The sequence below is a fragment of the Typopeltis vanoorti genome, chromosome 21 (genome assembly GCF_054136105.1).
Source record: "Typopeltis vanoorti isolate ZY-2024b chromosome 21, IOZ_Tvanoo_1.0, whole genome shotgun sequence".
NCBI classification, from domain to species: Eukaryota; Metazoa; Arthropoda; class Arachnida; order Uropygi; family Thelyphonidae; genus Typopeltis; species Typopeltis vanoorti.
Genome location: NC_143569.1, coordinates 22,772,088 through 22,799,366, shown reverse-complemented (window position 1 = coordinate 22,799,366; position 27,279 = coordinate 22,772,088).

Below are 27,279 nucleotides of genomic sequence, written 5' to 3'. Positions count from 1 at the left end.
GGAATATTAGTTTAATGTCGCAAAGTGTAAGATTTTCAAATTTGGGACTTGAAATTTCCTGGACATTTTGCTAAAATCGTGAGAACAACACAACAGATTATGGGAATGATGCAGAGAACACTGACATGTAGAAGTAAGGATGTTTTGGTTTCATTGTACAATATTTTGATCAGATCACATATGGATTACTCTGCACAGATTTGGCTGGCAGGTTTTTAACATGATGATGATGATGAGATGTTAGAGAGGGTCCAGACACAATTGACTAAGTTGGTTTCTGATCTCTGGAATATGGAATATGAGTACAGATTGAGAGAATGAATTTATTTCTTACCAACGTATACATGTATAAGTTGGTAAGGAGTAAATACCAGGTTAACATGAATGAGATATTTCATAAAAAATGTGGAGACAGGGGAAAAACAAAAGGCCATTCTTGGATGCCCCACTCTCACAATGAGAGGTCCCACTCATTGTGAGAGTGGGACCTCTCACAATGAGTCTTTTGACTCCATGAAGGTCTGTTGATAATAATAATAATAATAATAATAATAATAATAATAATAATAATAATATAGTTTTTTATGTTGCTCCCATCCACAAAAGGTTATTTGCAAACTTATTGTACATTTTTATGGTAGGCAGAATACGAATATTTTTTTTCTATTTTTATCAATTTTATATATTTTTTTTGTATTTTTCATAAACATGGAACTTTTTCAAGCCACTTCAGGCCTCCAATAAGCAGGGTTGTGGGCTCACACCAAGCGATGACGCTTCATCATCATCTCCCACCTAATGACAATCACAAACATCCATGCACACTGCAGGATTCAAACCAACAGCCTGTTGGTTGGAGAGCATGTATGCTAACCACTCGACCAACCAGGCCAGAAATATAGGATGCAGAATGAGTATTAATTGTGGAGCATGTTTTGAGCACAACTGGAGAGATTCCATCTAGATAACTGTACATTATTATTATTATTATTATTATTGTGTGACATCTCCAAGGAGTCCAAAGACTCGTCAAGGGGAGGGCACCTACTCTACAACTCTTCATCTCCACCACTCAATCTACCAAGTACAGTGAACTGCATCATCTACACCAATGCCATCTACTGCCCACTACCACCACCACTATTTTTCACAGACAATTACAAACATCCATGCCCACAGCAGGATTCAAACCTTCAGCCATTTGGATGGAGAGCAGATACGCTAAACGCTCGGCCAACCAGGCTGGCTAAAAAACACTCCCACACTCTGGAAGTTTCTCTAATTCAAAGCTTCATTGCAGGTTTCACAAACATTCACGCTTATATGAGATTCAAACTCGCAGCTTACATGTTGCAGAAAGGCCATTGTTGAACCTCAACCAACCTTGCAGAACATTTCTCCTAACCATTACACAACACAGAATGATTTTTTCAGATATGATTTTTTCTTCCAAAAGATCAGTAGAGGCATCCTGTGAACAGTTTTGGATATTGTGAGAGGTGTTTTGCCTATACAGGCATTCGAGGAAATGACTGATGCAGAGAGATCTGCCTTATTTTGGGTGATGCCAACATGGTAAACCATCAGGTAATGAGAGAGAGAAAGAAATGATGACAAGTAAATGCAGAAGTTTTATGGCCAACAGTCTTTTTAAAGACCAAAAATCTTGAATAATAGCTGAGCAGGAAGCAAGTTTATTGCAACAGTTACAAAGTCAGCATTTGATATGTTGATTTTTTTTTACATTTGTTTTTGATCAGAATTGAGGAATAGAAACCACAGATAACAGAATTTCGAAGAATATCAGAGAAGCAAACAGATAGAATCAAAGGAAGAATCATATTAAAAATAACAACGTAAAAAATAATTTTCACATTGTTCACAAGAATATCAACAGAGGTAATCGAAAATAGTAAAGTCACTAATACAGAACAGGAGATTAAAGATTATTATTAATATCTGATCTCCATTGAGTTTGAGACTCATCGTGGGAGGTATACATTATTGCACACAATGCCCATCCAACCATACTTTAAACTGATTCAATGTGTCTACACCCACAACACACTCAGGCAATGCATCCCACTCATCAACCGCTCTCCATGCAAAGAACCTACTCCTCACTTCTCTGCTCACACCCTCTTTATAGTTTCCAGTGATGGCCTCTTGTTCTAACCACCCCTCCAATTCCCATTCTATGAAAAATCTCTTCCATGTCAACCTGATAACAACCCCCTGACTAGCTTATATGTCTCAATCATACCCCCCCCCTCCTCCTCCTATTCACGAGGCTCTGCAACTTACATTCTCTTAATCTGTCCTCGTGCTCCACATTCAAAAGACCACTGACCACCGTTGTGAATCTTCTCTGGACCCTTTCCAACATATCTGAAAACCCAGTGACCAAATCTGCACACAACAATCCATATGAGGCCCTATCAAGGCTTTATATAAGATGGCATCATAACCTCTCTATTTCTGCATGTCAGGGTTCTCTGTATCACTGCCATTATTCGATGTGACATTTTCACAACTTGCGCAATGTGGCCCCTGAATTTCAGGTCTTGTCCATCATCACTCCTAGACCTCTCATCTCCTCTACTTCTGTTAAAGTTTCCCAGTCAAGTGTATACTTTGCATCCCATCATTGCTTACCTAATCTCAAAACCTTACACTTTGCAAGATTGAACTGATAGTTCCGCTTACCTGCCCATTCATGCAATCTATGCGAATCTTCTTGTAAGGCCATAACATCTGCTTGACTCTCACTAGTTAAACCCATCCCAATATCATTAACATACAAACTGAACAATAATGGGCCCAAAACTGACCCCTGTGGCACACCACTAGCGGCCTTTCTCTTTCGGGATACCACACCGCCATATACAACTTTCTGATACCTATTCAACAGCCAGTCAATGATCCACATCAGAAGTCTGTTATCCAATCCCATCTGTTTAAATTTTTTTTAAGACCTTGTCATGTGGCAGTCTGTCAAAAGCCTTTGCAAAATCTAAGTAAACCACTGTGTATGCATCTCCTCTGTCCAAGGTATTTGTTTATGCAGTAGAACAATTTTACCCTCCTTCCACTCCCTTGGAACCTGTGCTGTTGCAAGACTTTTATTAAACAGGCATGCCAATGCTACTGCCAATTCCCTGGAACATTCTCTTAGGATGAATGGTGATATATTATCAATTACAAATGTAATATTTATTACATAATTAATATTACATATAAAATACTCAACGCAACCAAGAATAAAGAGAAAACCAGGAAGACCACCTACAAGATGGGAAGATAAACTAGTGAAATCTATGGGTATAACATGGAAGAGAGAGAGGCTCAAAATCGAGATCGTTGGAGGCATCTTTGTGACCTGCACTCATGGAGAAATCCTGAGTGAAACATGGGTCCATCAAGGTAATTATATATTTACTTATTACATATTATATTATGTAATTAATATTACATATTATATAATTTACTTATTACATATTATATTATATAATTAATATTACATATTATATATTTACTTATTACATATTATATTATATAATCAATATTACATAATTAAATGTAATAAGTATTACAAATGTAAAATGTTTCAAGACAAAATGACAGGATAAATATCCAGAGGAAATGAAAGATCTAGATGAACTGATGTAATGGGTAGTGCCTCAGAACACCAAAATGTAAAATATAACAGTACTAAAGATATGAAAAATAATAGATTCATTTGGAAGAAAACTGTTGAAAGAAAATTAATGATAATCAGATATCAGGAAATGATGAAAAAAAAATATATATTACATATCCTGAGCCACTGTGTGCGTGTGTGTTCCTTAATCTCAGAAGAATGTAAAGACAAACAAGCTCTCAAAAATGTATAGAATTAAATTTCCTGTTGTCTTCAGCATTTCATCACCTTTTTTCTCTCCTTTGTATATCAGATGCCGAGCAGAAATGGTGATAGCATGGATCCCTGAGTTCTTATGGGAAAATCAATATTCATCTTCTTTTCATTTTAGTGTACTGTTTTCCATGTGGTCTGCAGCTGATATTAGTCCTTAAGAGCTTTTCCAACACTCAAGGAAGATCAAGATGATCAAGCCATAAACATCTTCAGGACTGGGGTAAGGTGGTACAACACCAGGGAGACCCCTTGCAAAGGTGGAGCAAGCTACCAACACTCCTATCTCGGTATCTCCCATAATGCAAAACACATCTCCTTGTGGATATGTCTAATGTTATGCATTAAGGGAAGGGCCACTACCCAGACTAGTTTCGACCTTTATTGAGGTCTCTTCAGTGGGAGCCAGGCCCAAGTGGAGATACCAGGCAGAAGCTTTAGCAGGTCATCTATACCTATAGGAGTTGCCAAATGGTGTGCCACCTTTTTAATAAATTACTCTGGATTTAGAGAAAGATGTTGAAAGTTTATTTTTCACTTGGTTAGAATATAATAAATTTAGTTTAATCCTTTATCCAAGTGTGAGCAAACAAAGTTTGCACCTGAAAGTATCTTCAGGACTGGAGTAAGGTCTGGGTAGTGGCCCTTCCCTTAATGTATAACATTAGACATATCCACAAGGAGATGTGTTTTGCATTATCGGAGATACTGAGATAGGAGTGTTGGTAGCTTGCTCCACCTTTGCAAGGAGTCACCCTGGTGTTGTACCACCTTACCCCAGTCCTGAAGATACTTTCAGGCACAAACTTTGTTTGCTCACACTTGGATAAAGGATTAAAATAAATTTATTATATTCTAACTAAGTGAAAAATAAACTTTCAACGTCTTTCTCTAAATCCAGAGTAATTTATTAAAAAGGTGGCACACCATTTGGCAACTCCTATGGGTAGAGATGACCTTGCTAATGCTTCTGGCTGGTATCTCCACTTGGGCCTGGCTCCCACTGAAGAGACCTCAATTTATACGCACTACGGGATTTTCTTACAGAGTCATAGGACTCTTTATTTTTCTCTTTTTTTCTAGAACGCAGAGACTAATAATGAGCAGAGTAATCCCCGTCCCCCCCCCCAGAACCCGGATATTAGGAGTGGAGATTCCAGGAATGGAAGTCCGAGAGCCCTAACTACAGCCCTTAAGGAGATAATAGGAGTTTCTAACATCTACTCCTTCACCCCGTATGGAGGAGGACGATTTCTTATAGTAGTCAAGAACCTAGCTTCGAGAGATCAACTTCTGAAGGGTTTCTCCGTCCAAGGGAAGCAGGTGACCCCTACCATGGTGGGGTCACAAGTACGTCAAATTAAGATCGACCGCTTCCCTATGGAATATCTAGAAGCCGGAGAAGACGTGCTTGTACAAACTTTTAGTAAGTGGGGGAAAGTGAGTAATATAAAGAAGAGCGTCTCTAAGGAGGACCCCGCCTGGTACTCCAGCGAAGTCACCTTTACCATGGACATGCGACAGCCAGTGCCAAACCTCGTTACCATCGGCACGTCGCGTGTGATGGTTAATTATCCCGGGGTACAAAGACTGTGTCTGCGATGTGGCTCGACTGAACATCTGGGTAGTGACTGCCCCCGAGCCAAGTGTTTCAAATGCGTCGGCATCGGGCACATCTCCAGCCAGTGCCCACACCCCTGCCGAAAGTGATCCAATACAGAGCACAAAATAACATCGTGTCCTCTGCGCACATTTGCAGAGCGGGCAGGGGCACCGATTGAACCGTTGAACCCGCAGCCTGCTCGAGATGCCGGTGAATTTCCAGTACTCCCCATCACCATCGGGGAGAAAACATTCTCTCAAACAGTTCTAGGGAAAATTACGAAACGTCCTGCACCATCAACAGCAGAAGGTACTGTTTCCCCCCAGCAACAACATCAGCTGAGGAAACAGTCCCAGGTCGTTTCAACCGTACCACTACCAGCGACGGAGGAACAACGAACAACCGAGGATACAGATGAAGCTAAGGATAACACTTCACAGCTATCCCCCACCCCCTCAACAACATCGGAGGAGGCTTCGTCTGTAGACGCTTCTAACATTTCCCCTATAGTAGTCAGCGTCCACCCTGCAGAAGAACAGAAGACAAAGGAAGGGAAACATTAACTTCCACCCCCCAAAGAACTTTCTAAGAAAAGGAAGGAGCAGGCTTCCCCTAAAATGGGGAAAAAACATCGAAGCCGCTCCAGAAAAAGCACGGACTCAACAACATCTGAGTCCGAAATGGAGGTGGAAACCTCTTCCCGCCATCAAAAGAGCATTAACTCTAAAATTAGTAGACACACCGGCTCCCAGTTCAACTGCTTTGACCATCAAATAGTGAACAATAAATTAGCAAGTTTCAAGATTAAGAACAGTCGTCACGAGTTCGAGGTCCTCTCGAGCTCGTATGCAGAACTGGCAGAACCGGTCTGCAGGGTGCGGGATATACTACCTCCTCCCCACAAATTGAAGCCTTAATAAAATATGTCAAGCAATTGCGAATATAACCGCAATATAACAACGTAAAACATCATAATGCCGCCACCCCCTTTTTGCGTTGCCTCGCTCAACATCAGAGGGCTCCGCTCACCATCAAAACAAGAGGAGGTGTGGAAGCTCATGCTAGCGTTCATCATCCGGCTTTTGTTCCTGCAGGAAACACACTTTTTCCACTACAAAGACATGCAGGAACTAAGCCATAAGTACCCCGTAACATCGTTTTGGAGCTTCGGCAACAGAAACAGCGCCGGGGTCGGGGTACTTATGCTAGCCCCCCTCCTCGAAGCCTTCCATAACATCCAGAGGGACGCAGAAGGGAGAGTTCTCGCCATTGACTGGACGTACCGGGGCTGTACCACCAGGTACATTAACATCTACGCTCAGGCAGATACAACATCAAGATCGACTTTCTTCCAGTCACTTTACACTTACTTTATATGGCGCCCATCACGTCATCCTGATGGGGGACTTTAACTGCGTGACGGACCCGGCCTACGATAAAGTGGGGGGTAATCCCAATACAGGTACTGCTGGCTACAGGCAACTGGGAATTCACCTCAGGAATCTCCAGCTGAGGATATCTGGAGGGCTCACAACCCCTACTGTCGGGATCATACGTGGACAGGCCAAGGTATCGGCACACGGCTCGACCGGTTTTACCTGTCACCCTCCCTTGTCTCCAGATCCGAAGCCATAAGGCACGTTCAAATTAATTATACCATCTCGGACCACAAAATGGTTGTGCTCACGTATCATCCACTAGAAGCAGTAGAAGTTGGTCCTGGCCCCTGGAAGTTAACACCAGACTTCCTGTCCTTGTTCTCGGCTAAGCTTAACCAACTGTGCTCCACTTGGAGCACCGCTGGCTGGGACTGGGACGCGTGGGCACAACTAAAATCTAAATTAAAGAAAACATGATAAAATGGGGCCTAGAACGTGCCTTCCTCAGAAGATCTCGGCTTCGTGATCTATACAAGGAAAGAAGCTGATTCGTGGCCAGCCAACGCCAAGGCTTTCCATGTCACAATGCCATCCGTGACATTAATCTCGACATTGAAGCGGAGAGACAGAAGCAGGTGGAAGACAAGAACACCAAGATCCGACTCCACCTCCGCTCGGAAGACAGGCAATCGGCTGCTTTCTACAACAGGCGCTATGTCAATTTTCGACAGGAGAGAACCGTCACCACCATCACTGAAGGCGGGTGTACTTACACCACAACACCCGACATCCTGAAGGCTTTCTGGGGGTACTACAACACCCTCTACCAGAACAACAGTACCCCCCAAGATTACTCCTGTTGGAATATTGACCCCTTCCCTGTGCACATACAAGCAGGGTTAAATGCACCAATCACAGCGGCCGAAATAACATCAGCCTTCAAGCAGTGCCATACGAAGAAAGCGGATGGGCCAGACAGACTAAGCACAGAACTCTATCGAGAAGCCTGGGACTACATCCTCCCCATTCTCGTGGAGCTATTCAACAACTTTCTCAACACAGGGAACGTGCCGCGAGAATTCGTGGAATGCTATACAGTATTCATCCCCAAAGCCAACAGGGATCCATCCAACATCAAAAACTGGAGGCCCATCAGTCTGTCGAACACGGACTACAAGATCCTCACCCGTGTTCTCAATGACAGGCTGAAGTTGGGGATGAGGTGCGTCATCAACAGCACACAAGTGTATGGTGTTCCTGGCCGATCGATGGAGTTTAATCTCATCCTCATCCGAGAACTGCTACGTCTGGTCAACCTTAAGATGTACTCAATGGCACTGTTGACCATCGTTCTCAACCGAGCATTCGACAGCGTCCCGCACTCCTTTCTGTTTAACATCCTGCAGAAAGTCGAGGTCAGCAGCGGACTGCTTTCCATCATCAGAGGAAGCTACATGAACAGCTCCACCTGCCTCCTCGTCAACGGACACCTTTCGGACCCCATTAACATCCAGAAAGGGGTCAAACAAGGGTGTCCCCTCAGTCCAGTGCTCTTTGCACTAGCCCTTGAGCCATTTCTACGGGCAGTCAACAGCTCACGTGCTGTGAGAGGGATTCCACTACCACTCACCACGGATGACTCCAAAGTAATTGCATATGCAGACGACGTGGTGGGCACCCTCAGGGACAACGACTCCATACAGAGCTTCTTCAACATCTTAGAGAGGTTCAAAGTGCCGGGGTTAACACCCAACCCCGACAAAACTAAGATCAAGACGTATGGAGTCTGGGACCTAAACAACATCCCCATGGGTCTCGTCCCTACAGGAGACCCCCCCTCACCATCCTGGGGTCCCATTTGCAGCAGAGCCCGTGCTCGACGTTCAACAACTTATCAACACCACAGTCGAGCATCTCAAGGACTGGACAAATGGACAGCTGTCGCTCTCCTCTAGGGCTGTCATCAAGACCATCTTGTGCCCTATGTACCAGCACGTCGTGAATATAACAAACATCAGCGAGGATCAAGAACTTCGGCTTTACAGGAAACCCTTGAAGTTCTTCTGGGGCAGTCTACGCCAGGATGTTGACATGAAGATCCTTCAACTTCCAGAGAAGCTGGGGGGCTTTGGCCTCCCCGTCCTTAACATCAAATACCTGAGCAATACCACCTTCCATCTTAGCAGGATACTACAGACCAACCATCCCTGCAGCTATCCTGTGCGGTATTTCTTAGGCTTTAAGCTTCCCATTTTTTGAGATCCCAGCCCACCAGGGTCCCAAGGCGGATATTGTTCCAGAGGATTACAATAGACTTTGCCAGCTAGTACAACAACTCCGCTCGTCGGGTGTCAACACTGCCGGGATCCGGAACAGCAAAATGTGGTATGATCATCTCCTTAACATCCTTCATACTGACGTTCCGGATCTAGGAATCAACAACGACATCCTCTTCAGCCACCTCTCTAAACATCGAGGCTACCCGTCGAGAAAGAACCTGGCCTGGAGGATAGCCTATGGACACCTTCCAGTCAATGTGAATAAGTGGTGGTTCAACAACTGGAACCCATTATGCAGCTTCTGCTGGAGCCCGGACACCATAGAGCACGCTTTCTATGAGTGTCCCATTTCCATCTTCATCTGGAGGAGGCTAAGCGACATGCTCCGCATCCCCCTCCTACTGCAGGAGCAAGTGATCTTCCTGCAGTTCGCTCCACCAGCCAACAACAGGCAGAAGTTACTAGTATTTATCACCAATGAATTTAAATATCACATCTGGAAGGTTAGGAAAAAATTTTCCAACTATGCTAATCCTCCCAGTCTGTTGGATCTCTCTCGGATCGTCCTCTACATGTTCTATGGCTCTTTAAGGAGGTTTTTACATCTCGAGAGAGAGGCTCTGGGTGACACCAAATTTAACAACAAGTGATGTTCACCTCCAATCCTGTGTACTGTCAGAAACAACACCATCAAGTTCTGCCTGCTGCTGCTTTAAGATCTCCATCTGCAGCAGCAGCTCCACTCCGAGTCATCGTCTTGGTCTCTGCGTCCCCCCTGAGGTCTGTTTTGTTTCCTGGTCCTTTTGATTATCACTTGATAGCTTTAAGCTAGCAAGATGAGAATGAGCTGAGGCCTATTTTTCTTCTTTTTCCCTACCCCCACCTCCCCTTCCCATCCTATTCCGCTTCCTCTCCTCTTCCCCCCCTCCCCCCCCAGCACCCCACCTTGACCTCTCTGTCACTTTCTTACCCCTCTTTTACTTCTCTTCGGGGGCACTCTGACCCCTTTATTTTTCAATAGGCCGATGATGGGTTTATTCTTTACTCTAACCCACCTCAATAAAAGTCAAAACTAGTCTGGGTAGTGGCCCTTCCCTTAATGCATAACATTAGACATATCCATAAGGAGATGTGTTTTGCATTATGGGAGATACTGACATAGGAGTGTTGGTATCTTGCTCCACCTTTGCAAGGAGTTGCCCTGGTGTTGTACCACCGTACCCCAGTCCTGAAGATACTATCAGGTGCAAACTTTGTTTGCTCACACTTGGATAAAGGATTAAACTAAATTTATTAAAAGCCATAAACAGTTAAAAACAAAGTAGAACTAAATGTAAGAAATGTGAAACTATTGCCTATCTAAGTTTAACACATTTTAATTCATAAGGGTTGTACACATTATATGAAGTGTAGAATTACAAACTATTTTCCAATCAGCATCAATCAGTCTCACTCCAAGAGTTGCACTCTTGGAGTGAGACTTAGTCTACAACACCTATAACTACATTCAGTAAGTATTCTTAGTGTTAAAAGTATTCAAAGACTGATTGAGTATATAAAAGGATTGTATCTTGACAGTTATGAGAATTGGTTAGCTAGTCGTAATATGATGAATTTATTTAATAGGAGGTGATATTTAATTGCATTTTATAAGTTAGCTTAGGGAATCTATCTTACAAGATGGATAACAGGAGTTTGCTGTATTTGGGCTCAGCCAGGCTCTACCAGAGTGCATGATAAAAAGATAACAAAGAAAAAAATTAGAAGCAATATACAAAGTTAATTTTTTACTGCTAGGGAAATATGTTGAGTGGCCTTAAACAGTGGGTTATAGAAGTGGTGAATAACTTTACAGCACTTTATAACTTTAAGACACAGAATTAGATAGCTATAACAGCTTGATGACAGGGATTACTTAAAAATTATGAACAATGGTTAGTTATATATTTTGGGGTGCTGAACATGTCAATATTGTTGTTGTTGTGTTTGTACAAAAAATCAGATACAAAAAATGTGAAAAAACGAATTAAAAAAAGGCAAATTATCATATATAGTGGTGAATTTTGTTGTATTTCCCCCTCACAAACATAAAACCACATCCTTGAACAGATTTGATAGTAATAGTTACATTTATATCCACACATAAATATAAATTCAGGTGATTCATAGATTCATAAAAGCAAATTCATAAATTAAGGATAATAATTAGGAATGATTTAGAATGCATAATCAAGACTATATAGAGTCTATCTTAATCTCTTCTATGAATGATCTAGATGATGTTTTGAGAGAGGAATAGTACAAGACTGCTATACCTACACGGAAATTTTGGATAACATACCCTGTGTAGGGCTATGGTAGCCATTCCCTGATTAAATTTGTTTTCTACCAGCCAAGCTGATAGCTACAGTTGACAATGTGCTTTATCATCTTGTATTACGTGGGTATTCTCCTCCTCCTTAAATTGCCTGATCCCCCCCAACTCATCTCTACCCATTCTATGAAAAATATCTTCTACATTAAATTAGTAATAACCTCTTACTAACTTATGTCTCTATCATACTCTATCATATCCTCTTCCTATCCACTAGACTTGTAAAATTGCTTTTTTTCAATCTCTCTTCATATTCAACACCTTAATCAATTGTCTCTGGACTCTTTCTATCTCCTCATTTTTCTGAAAACCAGGTGATCCAATCTGTTATTATTTAATTGTTTTGATATATTTTGTTTTTTTTATAATATCTGTATAATAATAATATTATTATTATTATTTATTATTATTATTATTTCCCAAGACCTCATGGAGTCAAAGACTCATCTGGGATATTATATGAATAATATGTTGTAATATTTGTATACATATAATATTTGTTATTATTTATTACCGATTCAAGGTCAGTGACTTGTAATGACATTATATCACATATTACTTTTACCGTAGAATTTTAAAATTAAAGATATCTTAATATCTGATTAGTTTTTGTGATGAATGCCCAGATTAGTCTCCAGAAAATTAAATTATTATTATTATTACTACTTCCATGCCTTCACAGAGTCCAAAGACTCAACATGGAAGGTCAAACACTCACAGACCACAATAACCATTGTATCTTGCCTTGAAGAAATTGCAGTGAAGCAATCACCAACTACACTAGCAATGCATTTCATTCACTCACCATGCAAAACATCTCCTTTCAACTTCCTCAACCACACAACCATTGTACAGTCTCCAAGGATGACCTCTCATTCTTCAATCACCCATTACTCTGCAATAATTCCCTTGTATCTATCTTTTATTATTATTATTATTTAGGCCTCCAAGGAGTCAAAAGACTCATCACAGGAGGTCCTTCCTAGGAAACACAAGTTTATGAAGACTCATCGTGGGAAGTCCCTCCTAGGAAACACAAAGTCTATCAAAAACTCCTTAAATGCATTGACTATTCTCGCTCTCACCACTCTATCAGGCAATGCATTCCACGGTTCAACCACCCTCCATGCAAACAAACCACTCTTTACCCTCCTGCTAACAGTTTCCTTTCGTAACTTCCAGGGATGGCCCCATGCCACCACTCCTTCCTGCTGCTCAACCAAGTGAAAGAACTCCCCAGGTCCCCTGTAACCACCTCTCAACAGTTTAAAAGTCTCAATCATATCACCTCTCCTTCTTCTATCCACCAAACTCTGCAGTCCACATTCCTTCAGCCAATCCTCATAACTAACTTTGTACAGTCCTGAAACTATCTTTGTAATCTGTCTTTGTACCCTTTCCACAGTTAATTTATTCCCTTCAAATCCTGGGGACCAAATCTGAGAACAATAGTCTAAGTGTGGTCTAATCAGGGTCCAATACAATGACTCTTTTATCTCTGCAGCATCCTTCTCATTATTGCAGCAATCCTCTGTGTTACCTTCACCACATTTGCAATATGTCCCTTGAATTTCAGGTTTCTATCAACCATCAACCCCAGATCTCTCTCTTGTCTCCCCTACTTCCTCCAGTATAGCTCCTCCAATAGAGTATGCAGCATTTCATCAATGTGTCCCAAACCTCAAGACCTTACATTTTGCTGCATTAACCCCTCCCCCCATTCATTTTCCCATCTGTCTAGCTTATTCAAATCCTCTTGCAGGACCCACATCTGCATTATTACTAATAACCCTTCCCAGCTTCACATCATCTTCAAACAACTGAATCCCCTGCAATCCACTGACAATGTCATTGATATAAAGGTTAAACAATATTGGTCTAGTGGTTAGAATATCTGGCTCTCACCCAGGAGGCCCGGGTTCGATTTCCGGTGTTGGAAAAAGTATTCTTTGCCAGCAAAGGCTGGTCGATTGGTAGAGCCTCTGCTACTAATGGCTTGCAAAAAGTTAAGCAAGTGTGAGCATGGTTAGTAGTTGGAAGGCGATCAATCGTTTGATGCTGTTGGCACACTCTCCCTCGATGAGTCTTTGGACTCCCTGGAGGTGTCACATAATAATTATTATTATTATTATATGCCCTGTGGGACCCCACTTGTAACCCTCTGCCTCCTTGAAACTGCCCCAAATGCCTTCGCTAAATCCAAGAAAATGACAGTATATGCCTTTCCCTCATCTACTGCTCTTGTAACTTTATTATAAAAGGCTAGCATATTACTAAAATAAGACCGCCCCCTCACAAATCCATGTTGACTCTCACAGATAACATTACCCTCATCTGCCCAATGTTGTATACGGTCCCTAACTAATTTCTCCAAGATCTTAACAACTACTGATGACACACAAGCTGGCCTATAATTAGACACTCCCAGTCTGCTACCGCCATTATGCAATGGCACTATCTTACCTTCCTTCCATTCCCTGGGCACCTTTCCCATAGCCAGACTTTCATTGAAAAGCCAGGTGAAAGGAGCTGTCCGTTCCCTAGCACATTCTCTCAAAACTCGTGGTGAAATACCATCCAGTTCCACAGCTTTACTGACATCCAGAGTACTCAGTATTTGGAACACGCTCTCCTCCTGCACCTCTAAACCTCAAAACTTCCCTATCCCTCTAGTATTAATATTTACTCCTCCAGGATGAAATACACCAATGAAGTGTTCATTGAAAATTCCACTATGTCCTCTGCATCAGTCACTCTATTCCCATTTTTTTATCCACAGTGTCATTCTTCCACAATCATTTCTCGTCCTACTGGCCACATAGCTAAAAAATTCCCTAGGATTTTCTTTGGATCTTTGGACCAATCTCTTTTCATATTCCAGTTTTGCCTTCCTTACCATACTAGTCACTCTCGTGGCCTGTGTTTTATATTCTTCATGCATCTGCTCTTCACCTGTCTCCTTATATCTCTTCCATTGCCTCTTTTTCACATGCAGTTCCTGTTTAATATTGATCTTACAGATTGTTCTCACCGAATTATATCTCAATCACATTACCTGTCCTCCTCCTCTTACAAAGACCACATTCATCTGCAGACAGCATTCCCTGATCTGTCCTCATACTCAGTATCCTACAGTACATTGAGAGAGTCTTAGTTATCTGTCTCCAATGTAATCCTTATTATCCATATAACCATGTGCCCAAAAATCCAAATGTGGACTCGTTAGTGCCTTATACCTAATTCCATCTTCTCTGGCAAAATGAAAAACATGAATAACTTCATATTTGGCAACACTGTGACATCCTCATTCTTCAGCCCAATGTGGCAACCTATTCAAATCATTCTCTTGTAACAACATCATATCAGAATTTCCTGACAGTGCTCTTTGTAATTTAGCATCACCAGCAAACACTGAATATCTCCTCTTAGTCATAAAAACATTATATGAAATATCAATAATAACAATTCACAAATAAAAATATATTCAAAAGAAGAAAAAGTGCTCAGCTGATTCCTTTAAATTGCCAACAATGCTTCGTAGAAGATAATTAATAATCTATAAAGAGTTATTCCAAGATTGTGCATGAAGAGTGGACAGACTGTGGAAATGCATTGCTTGATTGCGTTATGAAAGTGAATGGTAAAGAGTTTAAGGAATGATATGTCTAGTGGTTCTGTCAAAGATGGGCCACCCAAAATGAGTCTTGTGACTGTCTGAAAGTCCTGAATAATAATAATAATAATAATGTAAACTATATGTCTGCTTCATCAATTTAACATTAATGGTGCCAGTGAAAAAGCACACATCTAAAAGAAGAAAAACTTGCAGAGCTAAAAAGGGAAAAGGAGGGAACATTAAAATATGAAAGGCTCAGATGCTCTGCCAAATGAAAATAATATATACACATATTCATATATATATATATGAGAAATGTTGGGAATGCATTCAATAGCAGAAAAAGAAAGAAAGTAAAATGCTGAAGCTCATCCTCAGGCAAAAAATTGATTTCAAAAGATTACCTTAAAATTCTTGTTGTTGAAACATCTTATGTTTTAACTGCATAGACAATAACTTGTCTGTGCAGCAGGGCCGGTCTTCTCTAGAAAGGGGACGGGGTGCAAGAAACCTTTTGGGGCCCTAAAATATTTTTTAAAGGTAAAAATTAAAGGATTCGAAATAAACGTATTGTAAAACCTCTTACCTGCAAATGATTTTGGCACAGGAAAACAAACAAAAAAAAAACACATTTGAAATATAATACGTTTCCGCAAATGTGTACCGACTGTGCTCACTCGATCGTGGGGCCCGGGTGCATTGCACCCACTGCACCCCTGAGATGGCCGGCCCTGCTGTGCAGTTAAAATCATGTTTACCCATAATACTACTAAAAGTTTTTAAGTGCATGACACTATATGGCAAGAAAATTCTTATTATGAGCAGAGCCTTAGTACAACTTTAATAAAAGACACAAACTCCTCTCAATAGTATATATACTGTCTTATTTGTCAATTGATAAGATTAATGATATTTCTTTGAAAGCCATATGAATCTGATTTGGAAAGATGACATGATATAGTTCTCGATGAGTCTTTGGACTCCCTGGAGGTGTTACGTAATAATAATAATAATAATAGTTACATCATTTTATGTCAGTTACTAAATGGTGTGGGGATTATGAGTAGAAAAGAAAATTCAGTTAGCAAATCACATTTCTGTTGTTCATATAATAGGAAATAACTCTCAGATTGGAGATTTCCAACTTATCTAACATTCCAGTGTGACATCAACATAAATGGTGGAATCTTAAGACTAATAAAAGATAGTAACAAGGTACTTGGGCTGACGCTTGTTTTTATTAATATTCTATTGAGACAGGCTATGTTTTCCCAAATACCACCAAAAGTTTTCAACTCTTAGTATTTTCATCAGTAAAATTTTAACTTCAGTCATGAAAGACTGAAGTTAAAATTTTCAAACTTCAGCTTTTTCAAAAGTTATTATTTTCCTGAATCCCCATGGAGTCACAAGACTCATTGCAGGAGATCAACATTAGTGAACAGAAAGTCATCCACATCTGCATATTCACTAACCTCTTAGGCAATGCATTCCACTCATACCACTTTCCATGGAAAAAAACTTACTTCTTACCCTTTTATTCACTACCTGCTTTTCCAACTTCCTGGGATGGCCTCTTGTTCCTTTCCCTCATTCTACCACATGAAAAATCTCCCTGGTGTTGTTATGATAATAACCCATCAATGGCTTAAATGTCTTGATCATATCCCCCCCCCCCATCTTTGTCTTTTATCCAGCAAACACTGCAGTCTGCATGCCCTCAGTTTATCCTCATAATCAACATTGTACAGTCCTGATATCATTTTTATTATGTCTCTGCATTGTTACTCCAAGGTTACTTCATTTCCTTCAAATGCCGGTGACCAGATCTGAGCACGGAAATCCAGATGTGGCCTGATCAAAGCTTCATGCAATGGGACAAGCACACTTTTATCTCTTGTGGTCAATGTTCTCCTTAACATTGCCACAATTCTCTGAGATGTCTTCAAAACCTTTGCAATATGACCCTGGAACTTTAAATCTCTATCCACAATCACCCACAAGATCCCTTGTTTCCTCCACTTCATCCAGTATAACTCCACCAAGTGGGTATGAAGCATCCCATCTGTGGATCCCAAATTTTAAAACCTTACATTTAGTTGTATTAAATTGACATCCCATGCCTTTGCTCACCCATCCAGCTTGTTCAAATCCTCTAAGAGCCAAAACATCAGCACTATTGCTAATAACTTCCCAAGCTTCACAGCATCTGAAAACAACTAAGCATCTCTCTGTAGTCCTGTGACAATACCAATGACAAAAAAGAATGAACCCTGTGGAACTCCACTTGTAACTTTTCGACTTCCTGATACTGCTCCCCCATATACTCTCTGTATTTATCAGAGATTTGTAGATAGATATTTGTAGATTTGTAGATAGAGATCCGATCCACTAACCTGATATCCAAACCCAAATAAGTTGGAAGCTATTAATGCATAGTATAAAGTAATTTCACCATTATATTGTTAATAATGGTAGGCTAATGTAAATCACACAAACTATATCTTTCCTTCCTGTTTTATCATGGAAACTTTTGAAACCTGATTAAATGGAACAGGGTGGTTGAGTCTTATTCCCATAGTGTCCTAAGCCACAAGAACTGCATATGTTCTTGTGGCCAGCTTGCCTGTTTTGCAGGATGAAAAGCCCTGTCACATCCATGAGATTGGCTAACATTCCTTCAATGGAAAAGCCCTCAAAAAGATTCTTCATGTCTGAACATTATATAATGTGGAAATAATGATTCATATAACGATATATGAAGTTTGGGATGCATAATTTTAAATGTGACTGCATATACTGTTTATTATTATTATTATCATCTGAGTTCCATGGAGTCAGAGACTCATCGTTGGAGGTACATACTATTGCACACAATGCTCATCCAATCATGCCTTAAAATGATTCAATGTGTCTACATTCACAACACACTCAGGTAATGCATTTCACTCTCCATGCAAAGAACCTTCTCCTCACTCCTCTGCTCACACCCTCCTTATACAGTTTCCAGTGATGGCATCTTGTTCTGTCCCATCTCCGTTTCTATGAAAAATCTCTTCCATATCAACCTGACAACAACCCAAATAGCTTATATGTCTCAATCATATTCCCCTTCCACTTCCTATTCATGAGGCTTTGCAATTTACATACTCTCAATCTGTCCTCATACTCCACATTCCAAAGACCACTGACCACTTTTGTGAATCTTCTCTGGACCTTTTCTAACATATCCTCGTCACCATGAAAACCCAGTGACCAAATATGTGCACAATAACCCATGTGAGGCCTGATCAAGGCCTTATACAATGGCATCATAACCTGTCTATTTCTGCATGTCAGGGTCCTCCAGATCATTGACATTATCTGATGTGACATCTTCAATGTGGTCCCTGAATTTCAGGTCCTTGTCCACCATCACTGAAAGATCTCTCATCTCCTCTACTTCTGTCAAAGTTTCCCCACAAAGTGTATACTTTGCATCCCATCACTACTTACCTAATCTCAAAACCTTACAATTTGCAACATTGAACTGATCGTCCCACTTACTTGACCATTCATGAATCTATTCAAGTTCTCCTGTAAGGCCATAAGGTCTGCTTGATTCTGCATTGCTCTCCCTAATTTGCATCATCTGCAAACAGCTTCATATCACTAGTTGCACTCATCCCAATATCATTTGCATACAAATTGAACAACAATGGTCCCAAAACTGACCATTGCAGTACACCAATAGTGACCTTCCTCTTTCGGGATACTGCACCCTTATATACAACTTTCTGATACCTATCGCACAGCCAATTACTGATTTGACTCAGAAGTCTGTTATTATCCAATCCCATCTATTTCAATTCATTTAACAATTTGTCATGTGGCATCGATCAAAATATTTTGAAAAATTCCAAGTACAGCACTGTATATGCATCTCCTCTGTCCAAGGTATTTGTCACCTTGTTATAGTACATAAGTAAGTTAATAAAACATGATCTCTCTTTACAAACCCATGCTGATAGCCACCACAGAGAATACTGCTGTTATCAGCCCAATTCTATATCCTACTTCTCACCAATCTCTCCAGTATCTTCACCACAACTCCAGATATACAGATTGGCCTATAATTTGAAGCTACAGCCTTATAAAACATGAACACCACCTTTATGCAGTAGAACAATTTTACCCTCCTTCCATTCCCTTCGAACCTGCTGTTGTAAGACTGTTATTAAACAGGCATGCCAATGTTACTGCCAATTCCCTGGAACATTCCCTTAAGATGCGTGGTGATATGCCATCAAATCCTATCACCTTATTCACTCACAATTAGCCATTCTCACCTATGTCCTCTACACTTAAGTTCCTCATGATTCCACCATATCAGGATGAAACACCCTTATAAATTGACCACTGAATGAAAAATTGTTGAATACCTCAATAATGTTTTCTGAAGCAGTTACCATTCTACCATTTTCATCCATTAACATCATCTTATGATCATTCTTCCTTATTTTTGTCACATATCTAAAAAACTCTAGGGTTTTCCTTTGCATGATTTGCCAATTTCTGCTCATACTGCACTTTCGTTTTCCTTACTAATTGAGTCACTCTCCTGGCTTGTTCTTTATACTCATTAATATAATGAGTACAAAGAACTATTATAATAATGGTAACTGATTTTTTTTTACATTATTTTTCTTGTATTGCCTCCAAAGTACCTGCTACCAGATTTCATGCTCAAGCCCCTCATTCATCCATTTTTACACCTACCTTATTCAGCCTACTGGCCTTTGGAATGCATTCACATATTGATGTTGTTATGTATTTCTTTGTCAGTTAGCAAGCAGAATTTATTTCCTTACCACTCAACTCCTCATTCCATGCTATCTCTCCAAACTGTCTCCTAAGCTTGTCATCAATCACCAGCCTTATAATTCCACATAAATCCTTTCCTCACAAAATTCTGCCTATGGCTAGCCACAACCTAAATGATCACTTCATAATCAATCTCACCAACTGGAGGAAAGTATGAAACCCTACTCACAATCGATCCTCGCATGCTCTCCTTTACCTGCTGCCTGAGATAGTTATCTTTCAAGAACTCGAGAAATTCATTTTCCTCATTCCCAAATGCTATCAATTCATTCCAATCTATATCACCATAATTAAAACTGCCGATAATAAATTACCCTTCCTTTGTTCACTAATCCAAGTTGTGTATACATTTCTCCATCACCACCCTCCATATTTCTGGGTCTATAGCAACATCCAACTAAATATGTCTACTGTCAGCCTTCACGTTACACCATGCTGTCTCATAACTATTGCCACTATTTTCCTCTTTCATGTCTACCTTATGTGGACTTAATTCTCCTACTATCATCAACAGCACTCCCTTCTTGTCCTTTCTATCCTTGAGAAAAATACTGTATCCTTCCATTTCTATTCCAGTTAGAATATCATATTTATTCAACCATGTTTCACTTATTCCAATGATTTTGGGACAAATAAACTCAATCAGTATAATCATTTCATCTCCCTTATTTCTGATTCTTCTGACATATGTAAACACATTAATTCATTTTTAGGTCTATAACCAGTCCTATCCAAGCCACTTGTTGGTCATGATTTCTCCACCACATCTGCCCAATCACCTTTTTCACCACTTACCACATATATTTGCTCAGTCTCAACTTCTTCATCAACATCACAATATACTCCATCTTCATACACACACACACATTCACTGCCATTTTCAACATCCATTCTCCTTATGCCACGTCTCCCTGTCCGCCTAGGCTTCCCCAGTTTCCCCGTTCTTCTTGCATTCTTGTTCTCTCTTCATCTCTCACACTACTACTACTGTTTTCACTGCCAAGCACTTCTGTCTCTTCAGTACCACTGTCTTGATTTTTTACTTCATCTCTTGCTTCTCATCTCTTTGCACGCATCACACACTACTTCCACACACTGTGCTTCCATCCAGCAAACACTTTTTCCAATGCACTCACTCCAAAGCCATTCAAATGCAACCCAACATGCCTGTATAATTTTATTCTTCCCTCAGACATATGCCATACATCCACAGATGTACTCCTTTCTCCTCACACAGATCCACTAGCATACCATTTATGATTTTGGCTCTCTGTCGCAACTCATCATTGTCATACCTCGGCAAGACACTGACAACCTTTCCTACTAACTCTCTTACTCGTTTCTTCCTCATGTGCAATGCCTGAATTATCCTACTCATTCTACCTTCTGGAGTTTATCTTTCATTTGTACTCAGAACAAATGAAAATCAGAAACCATGATAAACAGAACTCAATTCACTGACAGAGATAGATGAGTGATACCACACGTGCAATTCTGTGGCAATGGTCCCTTACATATATCATCTTTAAAGATATTAAGAGACAATATCCTCTCAAGTAGGAGAGGATATGATCTTCAAACAAACTTCAAGAGTTGGTTTGAAGATCATGTTGTAATGATAAAATGATAGGTCACAATCCCAATCTTTACCTAATCAAACATCTATGTAATGATTAAAGAAGCTAGGAACCCATGAACTAAAATATATTCATGTCAGAGATTTCAACAGTTGAAAAGTATGTCAAGTAACCCTTCTATACTGTAAGACAACCTTATTTCTATAAATAAAAAACAATAATAAAATAAGTCACCCATATTTTTGTAAGAATTAACTTGTCATGCTCTCCCAGAGTAACACTAATAAAATATATCAATGAAGAAATGGTGTATTTTAAAATTTTATCGGCTCTCTTACTTTTAAAAATCTATTATTCACTTAAAACAGTTGTATTTAATATATAACTTAGTATAAGATTTTATATGCAACATAACATTCTAAAGAACAGACATAATGCAAATCAGTATTTGTACTAGCATTTCAGATAAGAGAAATTCTGTTACTGATATTATTATTATTATTATTCATGACACCTCCAAGGAGTCCAAAGACTCATCGCCAGAGGACACCTGCTGTACAACTCTCCATCTCCACTACTACACAGAACCTCTACTACCTACATTAACGCCATCTACTGCCCACAACCACCACCACAGCTAGTATTTTTTGTCTGTAAATTGCGTGTGTTCTGAAGGGTCGATTTCTCTGTATGCGGGATGAATAACCCAAGTTTCTGAGAGAAAAAACCCTGCTACCTCTGTATGAGATTGGCTAACTCACCTTCAATTGAAAAAGTCCTCCTGTCATGACGAGAATCAAACTTAGGCCTTTTCTAATCGAAGGGCGCAACATACCATCGATCTTCCAATTGTACTACATATTATATGGAATGGAATGGAATGGAATTTGAATCATCTTTTTCACAAGTTCTCCTGAAAGCACAATTTCTGAGTAGTGGATACAAAGGGAATATCTGGAAAAAGTGGCTCATGTTGTAAATGAAGATTCCATTTTTAATTTGCTTTGTTAGCATAAATGGATATTCATTCTGCTTTATCAAATGCAAGTCAACTGTAAGAAAGGGTTGGTTTGAATTATGGCAGAAGAAACTAAGGATAGAAGGATGGTATATTATTGTCTGTTAATTGCATGTGTATTCTAGATGGTTTATGACAATGATGATGTTTGCCATCATCCCAAAGATGCATATTGGGATTGAGATTTGGAGAGTGATCCACCAGCTGATCATATAAAACTGCAAGAATTCTTCATATCTGGAAAACAATGTACTTGTGATGTTATTTCCAGGATCTTATGAATTCGATTCTACATTATATCAAGGCTGTACTGAAGACTTGAGTGGCAATATACTATTAGGCAGATCTCTAATAATTGAAAACACGTTTATAGCGCTAATAAGGAGATTGAAACAAGTTAATATTTCTAACCAAATACATCACAAGAAGTACTTCCTACTGTTCCTTTCAAAAATTAACTTTGTTTTCTGTTTATCAACCCAATAATCAACAGAGAATAAGTATATATCTTAATAAAAAGAACATATTTATTTTATTATTCTCTACTGATTAATACTAAACAATAGTGATGCCTGTAGTCCTGTAGAAATGCCACCATAGTTTTTTGCCTTCTAGATCTCTAGGATTGATTCTAGTCACTGACTGGAGGAACTTTTTTTTTTTTCCCGTAAACCTTTTTTCAGCTGGTTTCCAAGTTAGTTACTCTTTGTAACCGGAATGCAGGGCTTTCCTGTGCAAGAATCTTGAGTTTTTAACCCAGAAGCTCGCAACAATCAGCCATTGAACTCATACTATTAGTGATATAATATGCCTCTTAAGGTTTAGGACAATGAGATAGTAGCAGTTATCCCATACTCTCTCTCTCACCCAAAAGTCTTCATTCATTGATTAGTCTCGAGTTCAGCTGTCATTGAAAGTAGTTTAAAAACGTTAGTTAGAGCTAAAGGCATTTCACATATTCCCTTTGAAAATGAAAGGAATTCCAATTTTTATTTTATTTTGATAGAACATCACACACGCACACAAAGATTTTTGTATATATTTGAGAAATAAATTTGAATTTTTTAAAAAATGCATTTTCAATTTTTTTTTAATTCATCAAGATGTTTTTTCTTAAAATTTATATTTTTATAATTAAATATTATGGTTTCTTCTTCTTGATTTGGCTACATAAATGCTGAGGCATGCTATTGATACGATGATCCTATATTGAATCCTTGTGTCATATTTGCAAAACTTCAATGCTTACTGTGAACTATTCTAGAGGAGAAGGATTTACTTCTCATTTCCTCATTTAGGTTCATTAGCCTGTCATAGGCAAGTAACTTGGCTTATTTAAAACTTCATTAATACTCTGATAGGGCAGTTAATCTTATCTGTAGGCATATTATGGCTATAAACTGTGTTCTTTTGCCAGTTTGCCTGTTTCATAGGATGAAAAACTCTTCCACCTCCATACAAGAGATCAGCTTAACTCACCTGCAAATGAAAAACCCTGATGAAGGGTTTTCAAGAGTCGTAGTATTCGAACTCAAGTCTTCCCAACCAAAAGACAATGATGTTGAAGCTGATTGAACTACAGAGAAACCGAGGATTATGTAAAAATTAAATAAACACACACACACAATATATATATATATATATATATATACAGGGTGTTCGGGATAAATTTGACATATTTATAATTAATTATATTTTTCCGTAAGTTACATGTATTAACACACACTTCTCTTCATTTAAAAGTTTGGACCCTTCTTCATTCATATACAAGATGTCAGAAAGGATGGATAGCTGGAACCCACCTGAATCATGGAAGAGAATAACTTGTATCATGATGATTCGTGCCCGCCATCAAAATAAGGATATTACGACTGCTGCCCAATGCTCCCTGAATGCAGTAAAAACAATCAGGCATGAACTAGAGACTTGCAATGGTGACTACGAGGATGTAGCAAGAAGAAAGATCCCTAGCAGACGATCTGATTGCGTTCGTACAGCAGAATTCCTCGCAAATCTGCAGGAACAGGTGTTGAAGAACCCTGGCATTGGAATTCGGGCTTTGTTCGTGGAGTTGCTAACTGTAGTCAAGCCCTGGATAACAAGGGTAGCCAATGGTAGGCCGTATGTATGGCAGCAGGATTCGGCCCCTTGCCACACCTCTGGGAAAAGTCAAAAATGGTTGTCTGAAAATTTCTACGACTTCACCAGTCCAAATGTTTGGCCTCCAAACTCCCCAGACCTTAACCCCATGGATTATTTTGTATGGGGCGCAGTTGAAAAAGACACCAATCGCACTTCCAGTAATACAAAAGCCCAGTTAATGGATAAAATTAAAACAGTTTTTGCGGCCCTTCCCAGGTAGACTGTAGCATCAGCTTGTTCGAGGTTCCGAAGCAGAATTGAAGCTGTGATCGATGCTAATGGTGGTTATTTTGAGTAAATCTTGTTGATAGTATTGTAATTAACTCTGCCTGTAATGTTTTTTTGTCAATTCATTAAATTTAATAGATACAAAGAAGATTTTCTTTTTCCTTACGAAACTGTCAAATTTATCCCGAACACCCTGTATATATATAATTTTAAAAACAGAAAAATCCTTAATCCACCTATGGTAGGAAAGTTTACAAAAAAAAAAAAAAAAAGAAAGAAAGAAAGAAAAACTTTCTTGGGTAGGGATCACATAAAAAATAAATAGATAAAGTTATGCAACATTTAGTTATTTCAAGTCTTACATTATGTTATTCTCAAACCCAGAAGAGAAATGTGCATGGAAACAAACTGTGACAAATATATGAACATATATGAGCATAAAAATTACATCAAAATAAATAATACTTTAAAAAAAAATAATGACAATAGATCACCTAGGACAGTGGTGGCAAACCTATGGCATGCATGCCAGAGATGGCACGCCCGAGAAATTTGCTGGCACATCAACGATTTACATATGATATCCTTTTATACACTTATAAATTATTCCACCTTTTTTTTTTTTTTTAATTGTTACAATACATACAAGTTAAATTTTGTTTTACAGGAGAGAGCAGCTACGAAGACATGAATTTGATTGGTGCGGTATTAACAAAAGATCACGCGACCCAAAGACAAATGGTACCGACAATTTTTGAGTTGAAATGGTAATTCTCTTCAGCGAATTCCATAACATCTGCAACTGTCATAACATTCACTATATATTTCTTACTTTTACGACATTAATGACGGGGTGTCGTTTATCGTTCCGACAGAACTTCTCATTACCGGCCGGCTCAACTCACACAAAGTTTCAACCCTTGGTTGATTTTTATTGCTGCTTGTTTGCATTTGAGCTGGAAGGGGAACTCACACAAGCATTATATGGCATGTTTCAATTCATGGCATAGAATTTTATTTGAAGTTAGCCTTTGTGATCTGTCATAATGACATTGAGAATTTCATCAAATGCAATCAAACAAACAAACACTTATTTCATGTAATTGAAAAATTGGACAATAGTTTTAGTTAGATACTGTGTTTCCGGTGCAATATATGGTTTTGCTTGCCTATACAGCGTAGTTTCTGTGAGAGAGGTATATGTGATTCATTAGTTAGTGCCATTTTTATTCCAGCTATCTCTAATTGCACTATTTGTTGAGAAATATATTACACAGACTGCAAAAGCCTCTGTTCCTTATTCAGGAATATAATAAAACTATTTTTTTCCTTGCATCTACAGTATATAATGGCTGTTGGGGAAGGCGTGTTGTTTTTTGTGTGGGAGGTATATATGCAAAACCTTTTAATGTCTTTTTTCGTAAAATGAAATCAGGGGTGCCAGTTATACTCAAGGGCAAGTTATATTCAACGACAAGTTGACATCCTTCTGCTGCTTCCCCTGCTCCACTGACTTCTACGGTGAGTTACAATGCATAATTATTTTTCTCACTACTGTTTTTTTTTTTTTTTCAAACATCATTAAAATCAATTTAATAATACAATAATCAATTTTATACTGAATAATATTATAAATTTTTTGGTGATCAGAATGGGATATGTCAATGAAACTTACCAGAAGTTAATTTAATGATGTCGGCCTGAGGAAACTACGATATTGTAGCATTAGACCTGTGATTGATAACTAATTTAAATGCGCACTTTTATATTTGTCAACATGCTACGCCGTATACATTAAGTGTATTAATACTCTTTATGATTATGCCATAATTAATTATTAATACTTATTTACTAAAATAAACAGCCAAATGCTTCACATCGGCGATACAAAATTCTATAAATTAGGTGGATATTAAATCCAACATTATTTCAAAGCATCATCATCATCATCAAATTCCTGCCATGTACCCTCAAGGGGTGTACAGGATATGACAGTACTACATGAAAAAATTACATCATTACTAACTTCCTATCCACAATTTTCCTCCAAATCAATCTGTTACTTGTCAAGACTCCAACATTATCAGATCTTATATTTCTATCGTCTAAGGCACTATTTCAAAGCAGACTACAGAAACTATAGACGTTTCGTGTGAAATTTGACAGAGTTACGGGAATACACTCGTCGCCATACTACCAGTTGCTCTAGCGGCTAGGGCAACTCGTAGTATGGCGGCGAGTGTATTCCCGTAAGTTCGCTGGTCAAATTTCCCACGAAAATTATATA